Below are 23,889 nucleotides of genomic sequence, written 5' to 3'. Positions count from 1 at the left end.
TTTGGCTTTTCATTAACTTAACTGTTAACTTACTAATATTTCTTTCTTAATTAACGTGAATTGAACGAGTTAATTTTTCATTTAAGAAGTAAGTTAAGTTAATTTATTTTGCTTTTAATTTTATAATATTTCACTATTTCAGTCTATTTCGTTTTCATGTCAAAAAATATGTATCGTAAATTGTTTATAGTTAAATATTTATATCATTTGAATCTAACTCATATGGAAATACTGTATGAAGTATTAACACTATATCCTATAATTAAGTTTTGGGTTGGAAAAATATTAAGTACGCTAGCGTTGTACAAACAAATTAACTTTTTTTAATTTTTTTGTTATTGGTGCATATTAATTTAATTTAACTGAGTTAAAATAAATCATATACTTGCCCGGCCTTGGTGTAAGTTATTGATCGATTAGTGTTGAAACTTTGCATGAATAGCATTTTATACATGCTTTCAAAGGCGGATTGGGGTAGATGTTTGATAATAAAAAAAACCCATAATATGTCGGTTATTAAAATCTAGGGACCTACTAATTGTGAAAATAAATTATATTTAAAACTTAAATTAGAAATACATTAGAAAAATTATTTATGGTGAATATTTTTAATAGTTTATTGAATACTAGGCAGGTACTCAAATACTTTTTAAAAGTATTTTATTCAACACTATTAATAAACATTAAATTGTATTAGTGATCACTAAATTCAAATAGTAAATTTTTTTCATACATTTTATAATTCAGTCATTTTTACAAAAAAAAAAATATATATATAATTTTACTCCACAGATTAACAGTCGGTGTAAGAATTTTATATTACTGTTCGACTGGTATGAAAACTAACATATTATTATATTATATATGTACTTTTTACCATCGGTTCTCATCCTTTTAAATATAACCTAATATTTTCAAACGATATTGTAACAATATATTAGGAGCCTTGCATTAAGTTTTCACGCTTTTTTAACCAACAAATAGAATTTGATTGATATTTATGGAAAATAAAACTAAAAAAATTGAAAACTGACAATGTCCGTAAACAGCCCAAATTGAGTCAACATATATTCAAAATGTTATGGTGTATAGAAAATTCTAATACAAACATTCAGTAAAATTGTCATGTATCTACAGTTATTCGTTTTTGAATAAAAATATAATAACAAAACCGCTACATGAGATATCGAGTGATTATCCAATATTGTAAAAATGTGTAGCGGTATTGTTAAATTGTTAGATTTGTTCATAGTATTTTTATTAAATTATTTTTTGGAGAATATTTTAAATACTATTTTTTATCAGTTTATTAAACACTAGGTAGGTACTGAAATACTTTTTTAATTGTATTATCAATAAGCAATATTATAAAATATACTCATAAAATATTATAAATGCACGATTATTATTTATACTTTTATTAATATCAAATAAACCAAATAATATTATCATTACTTACTTATAGCGTACCACCAAATGATGAAAAATTATATTAAAATGTATGAAAATGAAATATAATTATGTATAATAATATATTTATCTGCCGTGTAGAATTTTGTCTATAGTTCCTCGATTTTGCGTTTATACGTGTACATATACGTATGGTATATGTTTATACAACCATTTACCTACATGGTACTCACACTTGCAAAAAAACTATCTTATAATTTGAACATTAAAAACTTATAAAAAAAATTGTGCCTATGTATTTTAATATTTTTCAACTACTATTGTAACAATTTATCAGGAGCCTTGTATTACATTTTCACGCATTTTTACCAAACAAATAAAATTTTATTGACAATTAATGAAAACAAAACTAAAAAAAATTGGAAACTGAAAATGACCATAAACCGCTCTTATTGTATATTTTGTGTAGGTACTAAATTGTTTAGAATTTTATAGCAAAATCTAATAATTTTTAGAATTTTTGATAAGATAGTACCTATCTAAATTCACAGATACCACTCACCACTGTACTTTAAAAAGTTGTATTTCTTATATTTATCTTATTTATGTAGTATTTTGTATTATGTATTTAAAAAATGCCATTTTTCTACCTTATACAAATTGATAATTACGCCACTTTACTGTGATACAAAACTATTGAATTATAAAATGTATTAAAATGAAATATATGAATAATATAAAACAAGACGTCCTGACTGATTCAACCCAGCCTAAGCTATTATAGCTATATAACGACTAGACATTTGTAATAATAGTTTTTCTTATGCTATAAATGTACAATAACAATTTTTTTTAAACATATGTATTTCAATGAGTTAATAACAATAATGGTACGAAAACATTTGCGGAAATAATTATTTTAGAATTTACATGTTCGTATGTTTAACCTAAGATTTTAAAATGTAATACAATATTCCTTACAAATTTTTCTACCCTTATCAAAAAAAAATATCTAAAAAACGAATGACTATAGATAAATGAAAATTTCACTGAATACTAAAATTAAGAATTTTCTATACACCGTAACAATTTCCAAATAATTTGACTCTTTTTGAGCTGTTTTCTCTCATAATCGTTTTTCTTAAACAATGATAGTATATAATTGAAATTTAACACCGTCCATTATATAATGACCCAATTGTAACCTACTGTACAGCAAAGCGACAACCTCCTACCACCTTTTTTATTTATTTTTTTGTGTTTGTGTAAACGATACTTAGTTGAAATATTGCTTCTATTTTAACTTCAGTATCTTGTTCGATGAGAAAGCGAATATTGTTGGTGCATTGAGGAGATCAATATTCAAAATTCTCAATAATTTTTAAAAGCGACAGGAAAAACAACATAACAATTAAGGAAAAACGTAAATTTTTACACAAAATTGGTTTTTCAAAAAATTGATTTTGGTCTTTGATGTAACTCTAAAGCAAATGAATTGATTTTTTTTGAACCGTTTAGGAACATTTTCTATTTCCAATTGTATTAGATTTTTTCTCTATGAATGTCAATAAAACTTTATTTGATGGTTAAAAAAGTTTTAAAATTTAATAAAAGGCTCTTACTAAATTGTTACAATGATATTTGAAAAATATTAAAATTCCTTAGTCACAGTTTTTATTTATAAGCATTTAAAGATCAAATCTTCACAAAATACAGGAAATTCAGCCTCCGATCAAGCCTCAACCTGCCCGAATCACTCGCCGAAATACTCGCCAATCAACCCAAAGCCATAGCCGACATCATCCAATTCATCACAGCAGCAAACCTTCAACCAAAAATTTAAAATTAAGTCCTCAATAGTTTATTCATATTTAACATTAAACATGTAATTTAATCTTATGTATACCTAAACCCAATGGCCTATGTTGCCGAGGGCTCTTTTCTTCTAAAAAAAAAAAAAAAAATATAGTAGGAGTCTTACCTAACCAGTCGAACAGTAAATATTACATTCTTACACCGACTACTAATCTGTGGAATACAATTATATATATATATTTTTTTTTGAACCTTTATAACATTTGTTGAGTTTAACGCTGGACGGATTAATGACTTCAGTATTAGTATAAATGAATAATAACACGACAATATGATTATGTATAAGTATAATATATAATAACGTACAACTGGACAATTTAACTGTGACAGTACATACACACACCGTATACGCACTGTACGACGGCACCTGTGCAAGTGAGTATTACATACTTCAAAGGCTCCCAAGGTCGTGTTACATCCGTAAAGAGAGTGGGTCGTATAATCGTATAACTAAGATACTAAATTTTACACACGTGTCAAGGTTAACTACTAATATTAATTGTATATTTCAACAACATTTGTCTTCAAGGAAATTAGACTTTCTTTTATTAACCATGTAGGTACCTTCATTATATTATAATACAAGCGAAATCAATTTAATATTTTGAATAAATTCACTTTATAACTATATAACGTTTTTTTTCGATAACCAAAACTGTATACGTTATTTTACATGCGTTGAATTTTATTTTATTCGTAGCTACGAAATTATGATATAATATTAGCTATAAGCATTTAATGCATACTAATAAAATTATGCACGATTATTTTTTATATTATTATTAATATCAAATAAACCAAATAATATTTAATGTCAATAATAATGCATTCAATTTAAAAGCAGATTTACTTATAGCGTACTAGCAAATGATGAAGAATTATATTAAAATGTATGAAAATGAAATATAATTATATATAATATTATATTATTTTGCCGTCTAGAATTTTATTTATTGTTGCTCGCTTTTGCGTTTATACGTGTAAATATGCGTGTGATTTATGTTTAAACAACTATATGTATACCTACATGGTACTCTCATTTGCGAAAACACTGTCAGTGTCTTCTACTTAAGCCAAAATATAACTAGGTATCTACTCAACAACTACCGTAATTTACCGTTGTCGTAATTCACTTGTACAAAAACTAAAAAATAATTGTAGCAACTTACACGAACATCAATTTTATCTAAATTTCCATCTGCTTTTGATCTTAATAAATCTGTAGATTTTAGATAGTTTTGCTAGGTAAATTAAAATCTAGAAAATGTTAGTTATTGTGATAACGTGATCCTTGGATATGTAGCATATGCCAGAGGCTAAAATATAATTTTTTCGTACTACACATTTACATTAAACTGGAAGTTACAGTGGTCCCCCCTCCCCACAAGCGTATATGTTGATCCATACACATAAATATAAAGTAGTTACTTACAATAAATTTAACATTGCCTGTTAGTACATGTAACAATTATAAATATAAATATGTTACATGACACCTATGTATATAATACGAACTCTACGAACAGTAACTCCGTGTCCTACGTAAATACGGGAAATCCGATAATCGCAATACGATGCGACCGATCCGATACGATTTCGTCATCCGATATTGCGGCGATCGGACACGTGGCAAACGTAAGATCGCATTAAAAAAAGTCGTGCGACGGTTTTGTAGGTAGAAGGAACATTGTACATGCAATATTCGTTTAAAAACATTAATCATGCCTTTAACCACACTACAAAACAAAATGCTTCTGACTGAAAATTCGGTGCTTAAGTATTTATTATATAAAAGGTAAGTTATAAATTTAATTAAATAATGGTAAATTATTAATAATTATAAGTGAATTTATAAATATGTAGGTACAAAAAAAATTAAAAAATCGTATCTTACCAGAGCTATCATTTTAAAAGACTGAATGATTTTTGGTGAGTTTTACCATTTATATAACCAAGTACGTTGTGATGACGCCTTATTTCGATCGTATACAAGGATGTCAGTTGCAACATTTGACTATATAGTTGAAATAATACGACCAGAATTTGATCTAAAGTCAACAAATTTTCAAGATCCCATACCAGTTGAAGAAAGATTGGTTGTAACAATTAGGTAAGCATTTTTAATCAATGAAATTAATTTATTATACTGGTATTAATTTATACAAACACACATAAACACAAATATATATTTATGTAGTATGTACCTAATAAACAAACATCTTTCAACAAAATAAAAAACCTTTCTTTTAAAAACTAATTTAAAACAATATTTTAAATGTAAGTACATTTTTAAATCTTTAAAATGTATTATGTTTCTACTTGTATTACAATATTGTTAAATACATTTTTTTTAAAGCAGACACCCTTAACTTACTGCAAAAAAAGTAGTAAAAAAAATGAATAAATATTTTTCAACAACAAAATAAAAAATCTTTTTTTTAAATAACTAATTTAAAACAATATTTTAAATGTAAGTACATTTTTAAATCTTTAAAGTGTATTTTGCAACTACTTGTATACAGTAAGTTGTTTAATAAACTTAGGGCAAGTAAGATAATGCGACATTTAATGATGATTCTTGATTTTGCGACAACTCATTTATTAAAATATTTTGGAATTGATTTCTCACTCGAAGCTTTTGAATGGAATCCATTTTTTTGAAATATGGTAAAAGAGATTGGAAAAAAAGCATATCTTCATCAATTTCTGGAGCAGTTACATTGGTAGACTGTTGCAACAATGCGACTTTTTGACTTTCAATTTTTAATAAATTTTCCAAATACTTATCATCGTCTACTTTTGGTTTCTTTCTTTTTCGAGATAGTAAACGCTCTGAATCACTAGACTGGTTTGTTACTGGTGTTGATGGTGTACTTGTTTCATGTGTGTGTATAAATTGAGTACTTTGACTAATCTCTGTTTCAATTTCTGGTGTTGATACATGATTATTTACAATATCTATCGTATAAGGATTTGATACTCCCGTATCTGTAATATAAGTGTCATCATTATTTATCTGACCAATAATATGATTATCTTCATAATTTTCTGCGTTTTCTGTATCTTCCTCATCCGTAATATTTCCATCAGAAACCCTTGGAGTTGTGGTATCTTTTAAAAAAAGCAACAAATTATAATAAGACCATTTCCCAGTATATATTTCAGCTCCTTCTTGTGGATCTCCTGAGCGGCATTTCTTAACTTTTTTTTTCTCTCTTAAGAAAGTGTCTCGTAAATTTCTCCACTTTTTTTTTTGCCTCTTCCTCTATAAAAATAAATTAACTAAAATATAACAATAGCTCTAACTTCAAATGTTATATATGTATAACAAAAAATTGCTCAAAGAACAATTAATTGGGAACCTAATTTACTACATGTTCGTGTATTTTTAACGAAATAAAATATTTTCGATTTTGTGTGAAGAAAATCAAAAACAAATTTCAAATATCAAATTGTCTATTTTTTTTTATTAAAATTGTTTATTATTTGTAGGTACTTGGCGACTGGACTAGCATTTAGACAACTAGCAATAGCATTTAGAATATCTAAGACTGCAGTGTCTAATATAGTGATCGAGGTGTGTATAGCTTTATGGAATTCATTAAAAAACAAGCATATGTCTACTCCTACAGTAGATGATTTTAAAAATATTGCAAACGAATTTTATAAGAAATGGAATTTTCCAAATTGTGTTGGAAGTTTAGACGGAAAACATATCCGTATGAAATGTCCGAAAAACTCCGGGAGCATGTTTTTCAACTATAAACAATACTACTCTATTGTTTTAATGGCAGTAGCTGATGCCAACTATATATATTTGTTATGATAGATGTATGTTCGTATGGTAAAGATAGCGACGGCAGCGTCCTGTGTAATACACAGTTGTATCAACGTCTGGAAAATGGTACATTAAAACTGCCAAAACTGAGTAACTTGCCTAATTCAAATCTTAAAGTACCGTGTGTATTTGTTGGTGATGAAACTTTCCCGTTACGCAATTATATAATGAGACCCTTCCCTAGAAAACAATTAGCATCAGCTAATGATAAAAAACATTATAACTATCGTCTTTCTAGGACAAGAATGACTATTAAGTGCGCTTTTGGCATTGCATCTTCTAAATTTAGAATACTTCAAAAATCAATTGAAACTAAAGTTGAGAATGCAGATCATATTGTGAAAGCTATATGTATATTACACAATATAATAATTGATAGAGAGAACGAATCTTCGCGTCAATGTACCATCATATCGGAAAATTTTAACATTGCAAATGTACAAGAAAGTAATAAAATAATGAGACTCCGTGCCAACAGATCTAACAATCGTGCTTCCCGTACTGCTATTGATATTAGAAATATATTTGTAGAGTTTTTTAAAACTAATAATATTACTGAAAAAAATATGTAAGTAAAATATATGTACCTAATTAATATTGAAGTAATTTTAAGTAAGTTTTTACTATATACCTACGTATATTATAATAATGTATACTTAAATAGGTAGGTAACTAAAATCAGTTTCATTTCTTTAAGTTTCTAACGTACAATTTTGAAACTGGTATTCAGTTCTATTGTTTAGTATAATCTCATTTTAATTATTAGGTATAAAATTAAAAATACAGTGTAAAATGGATACTAATTATTAAACCTATTATTATTATATTATAAACTACTTACTATCCATTTTTGTATTTTTTGCAACTTCGTCCCATTCTCTGTCGGAAATTAATCTATCCCTATACTTTTTGTTCCACTTATTCCACAACACATTTCTATTTTTGTATTTCCGATATTAATAATTCCATAATTAAATAAAATAATATAGGTAAGTAAAATAAGGTAATAAAAAAATAATGTAATAATACAATAATATTACATTATAATATACGTAATAACTAATAAGTAAACACCCAGCGTGAAAATCGCATAAGAATATGCGATCAAAAACAAACTATTTTGTTTTTCAACGCACACGACTAAACGCATCCGATAAAACCGGTCGTATCGGTCGTGTCGCATTGGTCACGTCGGACACTCCCGTTCGTTTCCTGTGATTTGTTTATTTTTAGAAATCGTATCGGTCGCATCGTATTGCGATTATCGCATTATCGTATTTACGTAGGACACGGCGTAACCTTACATACTTACTCTGACCGTTTATCTGTGGCAGGGGTGAAATTAAAGGTGGTTGAGGGTTAATAGATTCCCCCAGAACCGTAGAGCACTCTGCTTGTGGCGATGGACTGCTCTCGAGATAAACTGGGCGATTTTTTGATGTTACTTTGCCATTATATAACTGGTTTTGTCCCCTCTTAGATCATCGCAGCGCAGCATTACGCGTGCTGGCTTCCTGGCCTTGAAGTTTAGATGTTGAAGTACTTAAACGAATATTTATTGGTGTATATTATTGTTAAGATAAGCACATATTACTTGTGCTTGTGATTTGCATAAGAAATGTATGTATTTGTGACTTTATGTTCTTGTAACTTGGAGTACTTTGGTCTGTATGCTTAATGTTTCTATTATTATTAATTGTGTATCAATATTATATTAAGTTTTGTGGGTATGTAGAATTGGATGCTGGCTAGGTGGTCAGTCTGGAATGTGTAGTTGTTTTAATTGCTTTGTTATTGGAGACGATTGCGTCAAGTGGTACATATCCGTATCGTTTTTTTTATATCTGTTTTGAGACGTTGGTTTCCATATATGGGCATCATAATGCGTTGATGGCTGTGAATTATAATATTATATTGATACTAATGAAGAGTTGAATTTTTGAACTGCGTATCATTTCCTAATTTTCCACCAGTAATATTATTCTTCCGCGTAATGATGAAAAATTATATTAACATTTATGAAAATGAAATATAATTATATACAGGTAATAATATATTTTACTGCTGTGTAGAATTGATTGTATTCTGATTGTATATTGATTGAAGCCTGAAGTCTGTATACCTAAGTTTACCGAGACAGCACAACAAATAAAAATGTAGTTGTCAGGGTTAAATCACACACAAATAAATTATTGTTGTTTAATCGGTACAAAAACACTCATATAAAACTAAAACATATTTGTGGCAAGAGTACTCTAGTGCTCTACCTATTAACCACACGTTATACAGTTTTCTCAGACTATTGCCGAATAGTCCAAATAGCCCAACGAATCGTAAAAAAAAATGAGATTGCAAAAATTTTAAAATGTTTTTGAAACTATTTGTGCATAGTTTCAACACTAATATATCAATAACCTTACATACTTACACCCAAGGCTGGGCAAGTATATGATTTTTTTTAACTCAGTTAAATTAAGTTAATATGCACCAATAACAAAAAGTTAAAAAAAAGTTAATTTGTTGATACAACGCTAGCGTACTTAATTTTTTCCCAATCCAAAACTTAATTATAGGATATAGTGTTAATACTTCATACAGTATTTCCATATAAGTTAGATTCAAATGATATAAATATTTAACTTTAAACAATTTACGATACATATTTTTTGACATGAAAACGAAATAGACTGAAGTTGTGAATATTATAAAATTAAAAGCAAAATAAATTAACTTAACTTACTTCTTAAAATGAAAAATTAACTCGTTCAATTCACGTTAATTAAGAAAGAAATATTAGTAAGTTAACAGTTAAGTTAATGAAAAGCCAAAAGTAACTATTTAAATTAATAAGTTAAAATAAAATAAACTTTTCACTTAACTTTAACTTTTTAACTCGTTAATGCCCACCCTTGCTTAAATATTTTTAATAAATTCACTTTATAACTTATTACACAGCATTACTTTTTTGAAAGTTTTTTGTTATGAGAGTGTTTTTGTGCTAATAAAACAATTATAATTTATTCTTGTGTGATTTAACCCTGAAAACTACATTTTTATTTGTTGTGCCGTCTGATTAAACATAGGTGTACAGACTTCAGGCTTCAGACCAATAAAAAAAAAATCAATTCAGAAAAAAAAATTATTATTACCTATTTATAAATATATTTAATTTTCATAAATTGTAATATAATTTTTCATCATTACGTGGAAGGATCATTGGTGGAATGAAAAGGCTCCTGGTACTCGTATATCGTTATAATAGCAGTTAAAAAAAATTAAAAATACATTGCCACAATTTTTTTTTATAAGCATTTAAGGTTCGAATTTTGACAAAGTTTATCAAATTTAATAATGTAATAATTATTTTGTTGTTAAAAATGTGTAAAATGTTCCACTTTTATATTAAGTAGAAGACAATGACAGTGTTTTCGCAAATGAGAGTACCATGTAGGTATACATATAGTTGTTTAAACATAAATCACACGCATATTTACACGTATAAACGCAAAAGCGAGCAACAATAAATAAAATTCTAGACGGCAAAATAATATAATATTATATATAATTATATTTCATTTTCATACATTTTAATATAATTCTTCATCATTTGCTAGTACGCTATAAGTAAATCTGCTTTTAAATTGAATGCATTATTATTGACATTAAATATTATTTGGTTTATTTGATATTAATAATAATATAAAAAATAATCGTGCATAATTTTATTAGTATGCATTAAATGCTTATAGCTAATATTATATCATAATTTCGTAGCTACGAATAAAATAAAATTCAACGCATGTAAAATAACGTATACAGTTTTGGTTATCGAAAAAAAAACGTTATATAGTTATAAAGTGAATTTATTCAAAATATTAAATTGATTTCGCTTGTATTATAATATAATGAAGGTACCTACATGGTTAATAAAAGAAAGTCTAATTTCCTTGAAGACAAATGTTGTTGAAATATACAATTAATATTAGTAGTTAACCTTGACACGTGTGTAAAATTTAGTATCTTAGTTATACGATTATACGACCCACTCTCTTTACGGATGTAACACGACCTTGGGAGCCTTTGAAGTATGTAATACTCACTTGCACAGGTGCCGTCGTACAGTGCGTATACGGTGTGTGTATGTACTGTCACAGTTAAATTGTCCAGTTGTACGTTATTATATATTATACTTATACATAATCATATTGTCGTGTTATTATTCATTTATACTAATACTGAAGTCATTAATCCGTCCAGCGTTAAACTCAACAAATGTTATAAAGGTTCAAAAAAAAATATATATATATAATTGTATTCCACAGATTAGTAGTCGGTGTAAGAATGTAATATTTACTGTTCGACTGGTTAGGTAAGACTCCTACTATATTTTTTTTTTTTTTTTAGAAGAAAAGAGCCCTCGGCAACATAGGCCATTGGGTTTAGGTATACATAAGATTAAATTACATGTTTAATGTTAAATATGAATAAACTATTGAGGACTTAATTTTAAATTTTTGGTTGAAGGTTTGCTGCTGTGATGAATTGGATGATGTCGGCTATGGCTTTGGGTTGATTGGCGAGTATTTCGGCGAGTGATTCGGGCAGGTTGAGGCTTGATCGGAGGCTGAATTTCCTGTATTTTGTGAAGATTTGATCTTTAAATGCTTATAAATAAAAACTGTGACTAAGGAATTTTAATATTTTTCAAATATCATTGTAACAATTTAGTAAGAGCCTTTTATTAAATTTTAAAACTTTTTTAACCATCAAATAAAGTTTTATTGACATTCATAGAGAAAAAATCTAATACAATTGGAAATAGAAAATGTTCCTAAACGGTTCAAAAAAAATCAATTCATTTGCTTTAGAGTTACATCAAAGACCAAAATCAATTTTTTGAAAAACCAATTTTGTGTAAAAATTTACGTTTTTCCTTAATTGTTATGTTGTTTTTCCTGTCGCTTTTAAAAATTATTGAGAATTTTGAATATTGATCTCCTCAATGCACCAACAATATTCGCTTTCTCATCGAACAAGATACTGAAGTTAAAATAGAAGCAATATTTCAACTAAGTATCGTTTACACAAACACAAAAAAATAAATAAAAAAGGTGGTAGGAGGTTGTCGCTTTGCTGTACAGTAGGTTACAATTGGGTCATTATATAATGGACGGTGTTAAATTTCAATTATATACTATCATTGTTTAAGAAAAACGATTATGAGAGAAAACAGCTCAAAAAGAGTCAAATTATTTGGAAATTGTTACGGTGTATAGAAAATTCTTAATTTTAGTATTCAGTGAAATTTTCATTTATCTATAGTCATTCGTTTTTTAGATATTTTTTTTTGATAAGGGTAGAAAAATTTGTAAGGAATATTGTATTACATTTTAAAATCTTAGGTTAAACATACGAACATGTAAATTCTAAAATAATTATTTCCGCAAATGTTTTCGTACCATTATTGTTATTAACTCATTGAAATACATATGTTTAAAAAAAAATTGTTATTGTACATTTATAGCATAAGAAAAACTATTATTACAAATGTCTAGTCGTTATATAGCTATAATAGCTTAGGCTGGGTTGAATCAGTCAGGACGTCTTGTTTTATATTATTCATATATTTCATTTTAATACATTTTATAATTCAATAGTTTTGTATCACAGTAAAGTGGCGTAATTATCAATTTGTATAAGGTAGAAAAATGGCATTTTTTAAATACATAATACAAAATACTACATAAATAAGATAAATATAAGAAATACAACTTTTTAAAGTACAGTGGTGAGTGGTATCTGTGAATTTAGATAGGTACTATCTTATCAAAAATTCTAAAAATTATTAGATTTTGCTATAAAATTCTAAACAATTTAGTACCTACACAAAATATACAATAAGAGCGGTTTATGGTCATTTTCAGTTTCCAATTTTTTTTAGTTTTGTTTTCATTAATTGTCAATAAAATTTTATTTGTTTGGTAAAAATGCGTGAAAATGTAATACAAGGCTCCTGATAAATTGTTACAATAGTAGTTGAAAAATATTAAAATACATAGGCACAATTTTTTTTATAAGTTTTTAATGTTCAAATTATAAGATAGTTTTTTTGCAAGTGTGAGTACCATGTAGGTAAATGGTTGTATAAACATATACCATACGTATATGTACACGTATAAACGCAAAATCGAGGAACTATAGACAAAATTCTACACGGCAGATAAATATATTATTATACATAATTATATTTCATTTTCATACATTTTAATATAATTTTTCATCATTTGGTGGTACGCTATAAGTAAGTAATGATAATATTATTTGGTTTATTTGATATTAATAAAAGTATAAATAATAATCGTGCATTTATAATATTTTATGAGTATATTTTATAATATTGCTTATTGATAATACAATTAAAAAAGTATTTCAGTACCTACCTAGTGTTTAATAAACTGATAAAAAATAGTATTTAAAATATTCTCCAAAAAATAATTTAATAAAAATACTATGAACAAATCTAACAATTTAACAATACCGCTACACATTTTTACAATATTGGATAATCACTCGATATCTCATGTAGCGGTTTTGTTATTATATTTTTATTCAAAAACGAATAACTGTAGATACATGACAATTTTACTGAATGTTTGTATTAGAATTTTCTATACACCATAACATTTTGAATATATGTTGACTCAATTTGGGCTGTTTACGGACATTGTCAGTTTTCAATTTTTTTAGTTTTTATTTTCCATAAATATCAATCAAATTCTATTTGTTGGTTAAAAAAGCGTGAAAACTTAATGCAAGGCTCCTAATATATTGTTACAATATCGTTTGAAAATATTAGGTTATATTTAAAAGGATGAGAACCGATGGTAAAAAAGTACATATATAATATAATAATATGTTAGTTTTCATACCAGTCGAACAGTAATATAAAATTCTTACACCGACTGTTAATCTGTGGAGTAAAATTATATATATATTTTTTTTTTTGTAAAAATGACTGAATTATAAAATGTATGAAAAAAATTTACTATTTGAATTTAGTGATCACAAAAATTACTTTATTCACAATAATATCATTAAATATACTTGGTAAATATACTAATGTCATAAACTGACTCAACGTTTTCTTTTAGAATCATTTTTCTTATACAATAATATTATATCATTGAATTCAAATTTAACACCATCCATTACAGTGACCCACTTGTAACCTACTGTACAGCAGAGTGACATCCACTTACCTAAATTTTTTAATCTTGAAATTACTCATATTATTTATATCTATTTAACTAATTATATTGTATTGTAAAGTAAACACGAATTAAAATTATTAAAACAATATTATAATCCGCATATTAATTTTTTGAGCGTTCCGGTTCGTAAGACTTTCCATTTCGAGCACTGGTCGGCCTGTTGCCTCAGATAGTTTTATATTCTCGATCTTAAAATCTTGTATTGTTTACTTTCTGCGGCCAACACCCTTTTATTATCACTATTATTTTTATTATTATTGGCTGTGTATTGTCTACCAGCATCGACAAATCTGTTGCCTGTTTTTGCACTTTTTTTTTTTGGTCCGTTATTAAAGCGACCCTAATTATTAATTTTTGTATCCGCTAACTAATCGTTTGTGTTTTTCGTAAGTGTATCTACTAATAAAGCGATCACATTATATTGTCACTTGTATTGTGCACACGGTTGCATTATAACACATTATTATCTGTTACTATTGTGCTTGAAGTATACTGAAATCTTAAGTCTTTGCTTAATTTCTATTATTATTCTCACCGTCAAACTTGGCGGCTGGTTAATGTCAACGTCGGTGCCATCAGTAGTTACCGCGTAAGTCCACCAGCAACGTAGGTGCATACGTTGTGTGAGAGGCCGCCCAGGTCTTCCTGGTCGACTTCTGCCTACAGCGTCACTCCACCACATATCAAGACGTCAGAAATGTTAAGTTAGTTTAAGTATTATCCCATGTTTTTGTGAGCTCTGTGGTACTTGCACCAAACTGAGTCAACCACAGAGATTCCCTCCCCATAACTAGCCTGCACCATCATCATTCCTTCGGCAGGTCTTTCCTATCCTCGCTGTTATCGTCGTCGTGCGTAGAATTGCCTACCAGTCAAGCATCAGGTGAGGGCACATATGGTTGCCTGTCCAGTGCAATATTAGTCGTTAGTGGTGACATAATCAAAAACATAAATCGTTCTCGGGCATGGGCGTAACTAGGATTGAATAGTTACAGGGGCTAGAGTCCTACAAAATCAAAGTTTAAAATAACACGTGGGGGGGGGGGGCAAAGCGTCCCACACCATCCTTATAAGATTCACTGTAATTTAGTTGTTACAAAAAGTCAGCTAAAACCAAATTTTATTATAAACCATAATTTTTTAGGTAATCTTCGTTCTCAGCACTAGGTACTTTATTTTTTTAATTTGAATATACTGAACATTTTGATAATTGTATAAAAATCGAACGTATTTATGCATAACGTATACGTACTCAAAAAAAAAAATAACGGCTCGCGGCTGTGACAGTCTGTAATAGAACCTACCTACTTTGCCGTCTGCACAGAGAGTGTTACAGACGCACAGTAATTGAGAACTGAGAATTGGAAAATAAAATGATTATATAATAGTATTCAACCACTGTACGAAAGGGCGATACAAGTAATATAGGTAATACGAATACGAATACGGGACACAGGCACCAGCTATTTAAAGGTAATAAAATAATATATTAATATTATAATATATCATAAGGGCGTTATATTGGTAAGCTTGAAGCTAATATGCAATAAGGAGATAAGCTATTACTCTATTACCTTAAACACATAAACACATTTATTCCGCAAAAACCTTGACCAATTACGATAAATTCGTACTTGGTACATACATACACAATTTCAATTATTTTATATCATATTTAATAATATAATAATTTCTTATTAATTTCTCATGTTAAACATTTTTTTTTTTTTGTAACGACTATAGATATTACTATTATTATTATTATTATTATAATATTATTTTTTAACTAAAAGTTTATAAAATGTTAAATTTGTATAGCTTATGATTGAAAATTTAAAACAGGCTACAACGTAAGTAGGTTATTTTATAACCGAAAAATCTAAAAATATAATAGACAGTTTTATTTTATAGTTATTTTATGTTCAAATGTTTACGAGATTACATACTAAGTAACTTATAGTAGTTTAAACCTATAGTTCTTATCTATATGAGTAAACTAAAAATAAAAGGAATAAAGTTTTGAGGTATTGTCTTATCGAACTTACTATATTCTAAAACTTCGGTAGTAGCCCTAGCATTTGAGCCCCCCTACCCGAAAAAAAATCTTGGCTACGGCACTATATCAGTTAAGCATGAAAATACGACGGTGAAGTCAGACTTTGGAGGTCAGACTTAGTTTTAAACTTTTAAAGTTTTAGTTAATTGAAGTATATTTTGTTTTCACACACACCCGGTGTGGTCACTCGCTCGGACAATATTAAAATCAATAACATCCTTCCACTTTGAATGAATTCTTAACTTAATAAAATACGTAAATTCACCAATTTTTAAGGAAATAACTTTCGAAATAATGATTTCAGCAAATTGCGTTTTGCAAAATTGTTCTTAAATCTTAATTTGTTGAAACATGAATGTTTCAAAATAATCTAAAAAAAATGTTAGGTAGCTGGGTAATATAAAGCCAATTATATTATAATATTTTGTATTTATTATATTTAATTAGTTTTTAGTATTATGTGTTTAAAAAAATATCTATCCACTCCCTTATACAAATTCATAATTACGCCACTATTCTGTGATATAAAACTATTGTATAAATTATTGAATTATAAAATGTATGAAAATGGAATGTAAAATAATAATATATAATATTTTTACTTTTCTGATTTTTTATCAAGTAAGTATGGTAATTGAAATGAAAAATGTCTGTATTTTGAAAACTTCTAGAATTTGGGTTGTATAGAAAAATACTAAAAATGTAAATCAGTATTGATGAGTAGGTGGTTAATTTAAATAGCTTTAATATAAAATATTAATGAGAGAGATTTAATATCACTCACAAGCGGTATAATTACTTAAATCCATAAAAACGTCGGCGTGAACAGTTTTATTTTTTAACTTTTCTTCTAAACTATGATAGCTAGAAAGTTAGTTGATAACTCATTAAAAATGGATTATCAAGTAGATACTAAACATGGAATTAAAATTTTTTTTTTTAAATTATTTAATTTTTCACAGATAAAAAAAGTTTTTTTTTTGCTAGATTTTCATTTAACGAGGTAAATTTCCAAAACTGGAGAATGGATTTCGTTATTTGAGGAGTTGTTGAGCAGTTGCCCCTCTCTTGGATTTTTTTGGGCTGATTATCATATATTATTATTGATGATTTTAATGTTCTAAAAACTAAAATTTGCCCTAACAATTCTAAATAGTGCACTAAATTATTTTTATCTTAAATATCAAAGATATAAATTCTTATGTACATTTAAAACTTTTATATGATTGTAGAAAAGTTTTACAGACAGAAATTATCATTTAGACTTATTATTTAATCTGAAAATTAACTATTTTATTTCTGTACCTATAGCTTTAGAGTTAAGGTCATATATTTAATATAAAAATCATATAAAAACAAGTGTAAATTTAAAAATACAATTTAAAATTTAAATTTAGAAATACTTCAAAATGTTCTAAAAATCTTTAAATGGAAAAATGACGTTAAATTCAAAATCTTCAAAAAGTTTTATGTACGCAAATTCACAAATTCAAATGACACGGTTTTTGAATATGATTCGTTCAACTCCCCCTCAAATCCAGACTGGACAACTAATACCGGTAAAAGGAATCTGTCATCTTCCTCAAACCCGAGTTCTCCGAATCATGATCCAAGCAAAAAAATGCAAAAACTATTTATAACTGCAAATCGGTACGAACCGCTAGCGCAAACTGAATCCACCAACTCACCAGTCAACCCAACACCTGAAACACCTGAAATACCTATCATTGCAGACAAAATTAAATTACCACCGCCAATTTTTGTAAAAGGTGTATTAAACTTTCCAGACCTATGCTCATCTTTAATTGAGATAATTGGAGTAGATAACTTTGTTTGCAAATCCTCGACTGACAGCTTAAAAATTCAAACCTCCAACCCTGAATCCTACAGAACACTCATCCATTTTTTAAAGGAAAAAAAAGCCCAATATCACACATTTCAACTCAAAGAAGATAAGCCGACGCGTGCCGTTATCCGAAATCTCCACCCGACTACATCCACAGATCTTATAAAAAGCGAATTAGAACTGCGTCTTTTCGAGGTAAGGAAAGTCACAAACGTACTACATAAGACCAGCAAATGCCCACTACCTCTTTTCTTCGTTGACCTTGAACCAACTCACCATTCGAACGATATTTTCAAACTCTCCTGTTTGCTGCATACAAAAGTCAAAGTCGAGGAACCATATAAGCCTAAAGTAATAAGCCAGTGCCTCAACTGCCAGGAGTATGGCCACACGAGAGCCTACTGCGGGTATTCTGCTCGCTGTGTTCGTTGCAGTGCTTTCCACCCATCCTCAGAATGTTCCAAATCACGTGATTCACCAGCCAAATGCGCGCTGTGCTCTGGGGACCATCTGGCCAACTACAGAGGTTGCAGCGTTTATAAAGAACTCCAGCGCCGCAAAAAACCTGTCTCAAGTAATGCTTTCATATCAGATAATGTTAGATATAAGTCTCATAATGTACAAGTTAGCCACCCAGAAAATGGTACTCCTCCAAACCTTTCACCATCCTACGCCCAGGCTACTGCAGGCCAATCACAAAACCTCCCGACACCCGAATCAGCCCCTAATATAAATTCTACAATTACAAATTTCCTAGAAGATTTCAAAACTCTTATAAATCCTCTAATCTCTCTCCTCACGAAAGTCATTTCCAGTCTTCTAGATAAAAAAAATGAATAATGCTTTTACAAATAAATCCCTCCTAACATTATTGTTCAATGCAAATGGTTTAAAAAACCACGTTATCGAACTACAAACTGTTCTATATGATAAAAGAATCGACCTTGCCCTCATAACAGAAACCCATTTTACCCAACACTCACATATTTACATTCCCGGTTACAAACTACTTAAAACAAATCACTCAGACAACACTGCTCATGGTGGAGTAGCCATTCTTATAAAATCAACAATAGCATTCCAAGCCCTCCCCAATTTTTGCCAAGACTTTCTTCAATCCTGTGCCATAATAATTCATCTTAACAATGTCCCTATAACGGTTGCAGCTTTATACTCTCCCCCGAGACACAATCTCAATAGTGAACATTTCACGAATTATTTCAAAACAATCAATAATAATTTTATTATTGGTGGCGATTACAACGCTAAACATCAAAATTGGGGTTGCCGCGTAAATAACCCGCGTGGTATTGTCCTTCACAACTTCGAATCTACAAAAAATTTCAAAATATTAGCTCCCCCAGGTCCTACCTACTGGCCCACCTCCCCTCAAAAAAGTCCGGATATTCTTGATATCTTTGTCGTGAAAATTCCTTCTAGTTTATACTGCACTACTAATAATATCCTTGATCTAAATTCAGATCACTCATCAGTTCTCCTTACACTTAATGACTACCCCTCAACTCATGAAACACCACCTAAACTTTTTAATACCTCCACTGATCGCTTCAAATTCCATGATATAGTTAACCAGACAATCAAACTTAATGTTAAATTAAAAACGAATGACGATATTGATTCAGCTGTAAATAGTCTCACAAATCTAATTCAATCCGCGGCCAGGTCCTCCAACTCAGTTGCTAATACAAACTCGCTCTCCAAAAACAAATTCCCACTACCAAATCACATACGTATGCTCATAGCTGAAAAACGGAGAGCCAGAGCTCTCTATCAACGAACCCACCTCCCATCCCACAAACAAAAATATAATAGTCTGGCCAACTCACTTAAAAAAATTCTAGCACAAAACAAATCCCTTTCTATCGCGAATCACCTATCCAACCTATCGGCAAAAGATGGAGGTCTTTGGAAAGCAACCAAGCAAATACTTCAACACAATCCTGCAATCCCTCCAATAAGGAAAACTGATGGCAGTTTTGCTTCAACTGATCTCGAGAAAGCTGAATTATTTAAAAATCATCTCTACGAAATCTTCCAACCTCACCCAGATATAATTGATCCTGTAAACGTAAATACTGTCCAAACTCTCCTCAACTCTCCACTTCCACTTTCCCTTCCAGAGAAACACTTCACACCAAATGACATCAAATTCACAATTCAAAAATACCAACTCAAAAAATCTCCGGGTTTCGATTTTATCACAGCCGAAGTGGCTAAATGTTTACCAAAACGTGCTATAATCTTACTAACCCATATATTCAACGCAATTCTGAGGCTCTCCTATTTTCCACTCATCTGGAAGTTTTCTACAATTATACTAATTCCAAAGCCAGGCAAACCCCTTGACTCTCTTCCTTCCTATAGACCGATTAGCTTGCTCCCCTTTTTTGCCAAAGTTCTGGAAAGACTCATACTCAAACGCATTCTTCCCTTCATAAATGCAAATAATATATTACCGGACAATCAGTTTGGCTTTCACGCCAAGCATTCTACCATTCATCAAGTTCACAGGGTTGTTGATGCTATTACCTTTGCGTTGGAAAAAAAGTTATTTTGCACATGTGCATTCCTTGACATCTCCCAAGCTTTCGATAGAGTATGGCATGAAGGGCTGCTATACAAACTTAAGAAATGTATACCCCCAACATATTACATTCTCATTAAATCTTATCTTGAAGATCGATACTTTCAAATTCGTCATGGATCTGCATTTTCTAGTGTAGCAGATATCAGAGCTGGCGTTCCGCAAGGAGGAATTCTATCCCCAGTTTTGTTCAATATTTATACCTCAGACCAACCTACTACGCCCAATACCTTAGTGGCGGACTACGCAGATGACAAAGCTATAATATCAACTAGCGCAGACCCTGTTTTAGCTTCCACTTATCTTCAAAATAATCTCTCCCAAATGGAGGACTGGTACAGGAAATGGCGGTTTAAAATCAATCAAACAAAATCTATTCATACAACTTTCACTCTTAAACAAGCCCAATGTCCGGCTGTAACTCTCTATAACATCCAAATTCCCTCAACCCCTACGGTTAAATATCTCGGACTAACACTCGATCGCCGTCTCACTTGGGCACACCATATTAAAACTAAAGGGTCACAGCTGAATTCCAGGCTACGCATGCTTAAAACACTCCTCATTAACAATAAATACACAAACTTAAACACTAAGCTACTATTGTACAAATCCCTTCTCAATCCCTTCTCAACTTTATTCAGAGTCAGAACTAAGAAGGTTGATTTTATAGATTATGAGATGTAGTGATGGGACCAAGTCAATACAGCAGTGTCAACAATGTTTTTATTTTTTTTATAAAAAAATTAAATGTTCATAGACGGCATACCTACATTAGCTACAACTTTTTTAAGTCAATGACTAAATGGGCTAGAAATATTTAATTTTATAAATTACCTAAAATTATAAAACCAACCGTATCATTTTATCAATTAAAAATAATGTATTTGATTATTTAAAATAATTTAATTAAAATGAATGCTGTAAGATTAAGTTTTAACTAACTATGTACGTATAATTCATAAATATTTTTACAATCCTTGTATATATGAAAGAAAATATGTCACAATAATACTTTATAACTAATAGGATAGTGAGACAAAAAATGTAAAAAGGAATATGTTTTGCCCTACCCTTCACAAATTCCTGCTGACGCCCTTGCACCTGGGAGCATAATATTTTTTTAAAACCATTGATCTATACAATGTATAAAAATGCAATATATGCAAACAATGCACATGATATATGTCGGTTAGTAAAATGTACGTACTAATTGATAAAAATAAATAATATTTTATTCGTAAATTTAAAATAAATCAAAAAATTATTTTTTAAAGAATATTTTTAATACTAATTTTTAACAGTTTATTAAATTTAGGTTTACTGTATAATAGGTACTCAAATACTTTTTAAAAGTATTTTTATACAATAATGTTTCACTGTTAATAAGCAAACACATTGTATTAGTCCTCACTGTAATACACATAGATAATAATATAATACATTTCATTTTAATAAATTTTATAGTTCAATAATTTTTACTAATAATATAGATGCTATAATTTTATTCCACAGATTAACGGTCGGTGCGAGAATATAATGTTACTGTTCGAATGGTGTAAAAACTAGCATATTATATTATACTATATAATATACCAGTGGTTTTCATACTTTTAATATTTGCTTACCACCTACACAGTTTGAACATTTTCATGTAACACTTGAACAAATAACGTTTTTTTTTGCTTTTCAATGAGCCATATCATGAACCTTCCACGTAATGATGAAAATTTATATTTAAATTTTTGATACTGAAATATTATTATATATAGGTAATAATATATTTTTCTGCCGTGTACAATATTTTTATTTTTAAATTGTATTGGTCTTAAGCCCAGCAACTGAGCCCATTAGCTGAAGGGTGGTACTATGATACTACTATGATAGTATGGTACTAGGATGGTAGGGAACTGACCGAATTGAATTTAATTTATTGTGGCCCGCTTTTGCATTTATACATGTAAATATGCGTGTTGTTTATGTTTATACAACTATATACCTACATGGTTCTCACACTTGCGAAAGCACTGTCTCGTACTTTCGTCTGTTAGCCAAAAATATACCTAGGTAGGTACTTAATAACTACCGTTGTTTAACAAATAAATCTATCTCGTATACTTAAGTTTACTCAGACAGCACAAGAAATAAAAATGTAAATGTCAGGGTTAAATCACATAAAAACACACGAATGTATTATTGTTCTTTTATTAGTACAAAAAGACCACAGATTGTCGTACTTCACTTGTTCAAAAACAATTTTGCAGTATTTTCTATACACCATAACATTTTGAAAATATGTTGACTCAATTTGGGCTGTTGTTGTCAGTTTTCAATTTTTTTAGTTTTTTTTCCATATATATATCAATAACATTTTATTTGTTGTGTAAAAAAGCGTGAAATTTTATTGCAAGGCTCCCGATATATTGTTACAGTAGCAGTTGAAAATTATTAAAAATACATAGGCACAATTTTTTTTTAAAGCATTTAATGTTCAAATTTTGACAAAATTTATCAAATTTAAAATTTAATAATTATTTTCTAGTTAAAAATGTATAAATTGCTCAACTCTTATAGCTAAGGATTGAACATTTAAAACAAGGTTCTACGTAAATAGGTAAACATATAAATTACTTTATTCACAAAAATATCTTTAAATATACTTCGTAATATCATAGGTTGTCTGACCATTTTCTCTCAGAATCGTTTTTCTTATAAAATAATATTAATCATTGAATTCAGATTAAATACCATCCATTATACACGTGTAACCTACTGTAGAGCAAAGCGACACCCACTTGCCCACTTTTTTACTATTATACCCGTGAGCAAACAGATATTTAACATTACTGGATATTAATAAGTTTCAACAATTGTTAACTTAAGTTGAATTTAGTTTAGATTTTGTCGAAACAATTTCTCGTAAATATTAAATTTCATATGCCAATTTTGTATCAAGAAAAAAACTTTTTATACATAAATTGTTCAAAA

The 23,889-nt window shown here is 29.0% G+C and overlaps 2 pseudogenes; one reads left to right on the top strand and one right to left on the bottom strand.

Moving 5' to 3' along the window:
* Positions 1–5,824: 5,824 nt before the first annotated feature.
* Positions 5,825–8,273, bottom strand: LOC132947179 (uncharacterized; annotated as a pseudogene).
* A 10,405-nt stretch (positions 8,274–18,678) lies between these two features.
* LOC132934561 (uncharacterized) lies at positions 18,679–19,136 on the top strand (annotated as a pseudogene).
* Positions 19,137–23,889: the final 4,753 nt, after the last annotated feature.

This window comes from Metopolophium dirhodum, chromosome 1, assembly GCF_019925205.1.
Source record: "Metopolophium dirhodum isolate CAU chromosome 1, ASM1992520v1, whole genome shotgun sequence".
Classification (NCBI taxonomy): Eukaryota; Metazoa; Arthropoda; class Insecta; order Hemiptera; family Aphididae; genus Metopolophium; species Metopolophium dirhodum.
The sequence above is the reverse complement of the archived record's forward strand: the minus strand, read 5'-3'. Positions and strand labels throughout refer to the sequence as shown.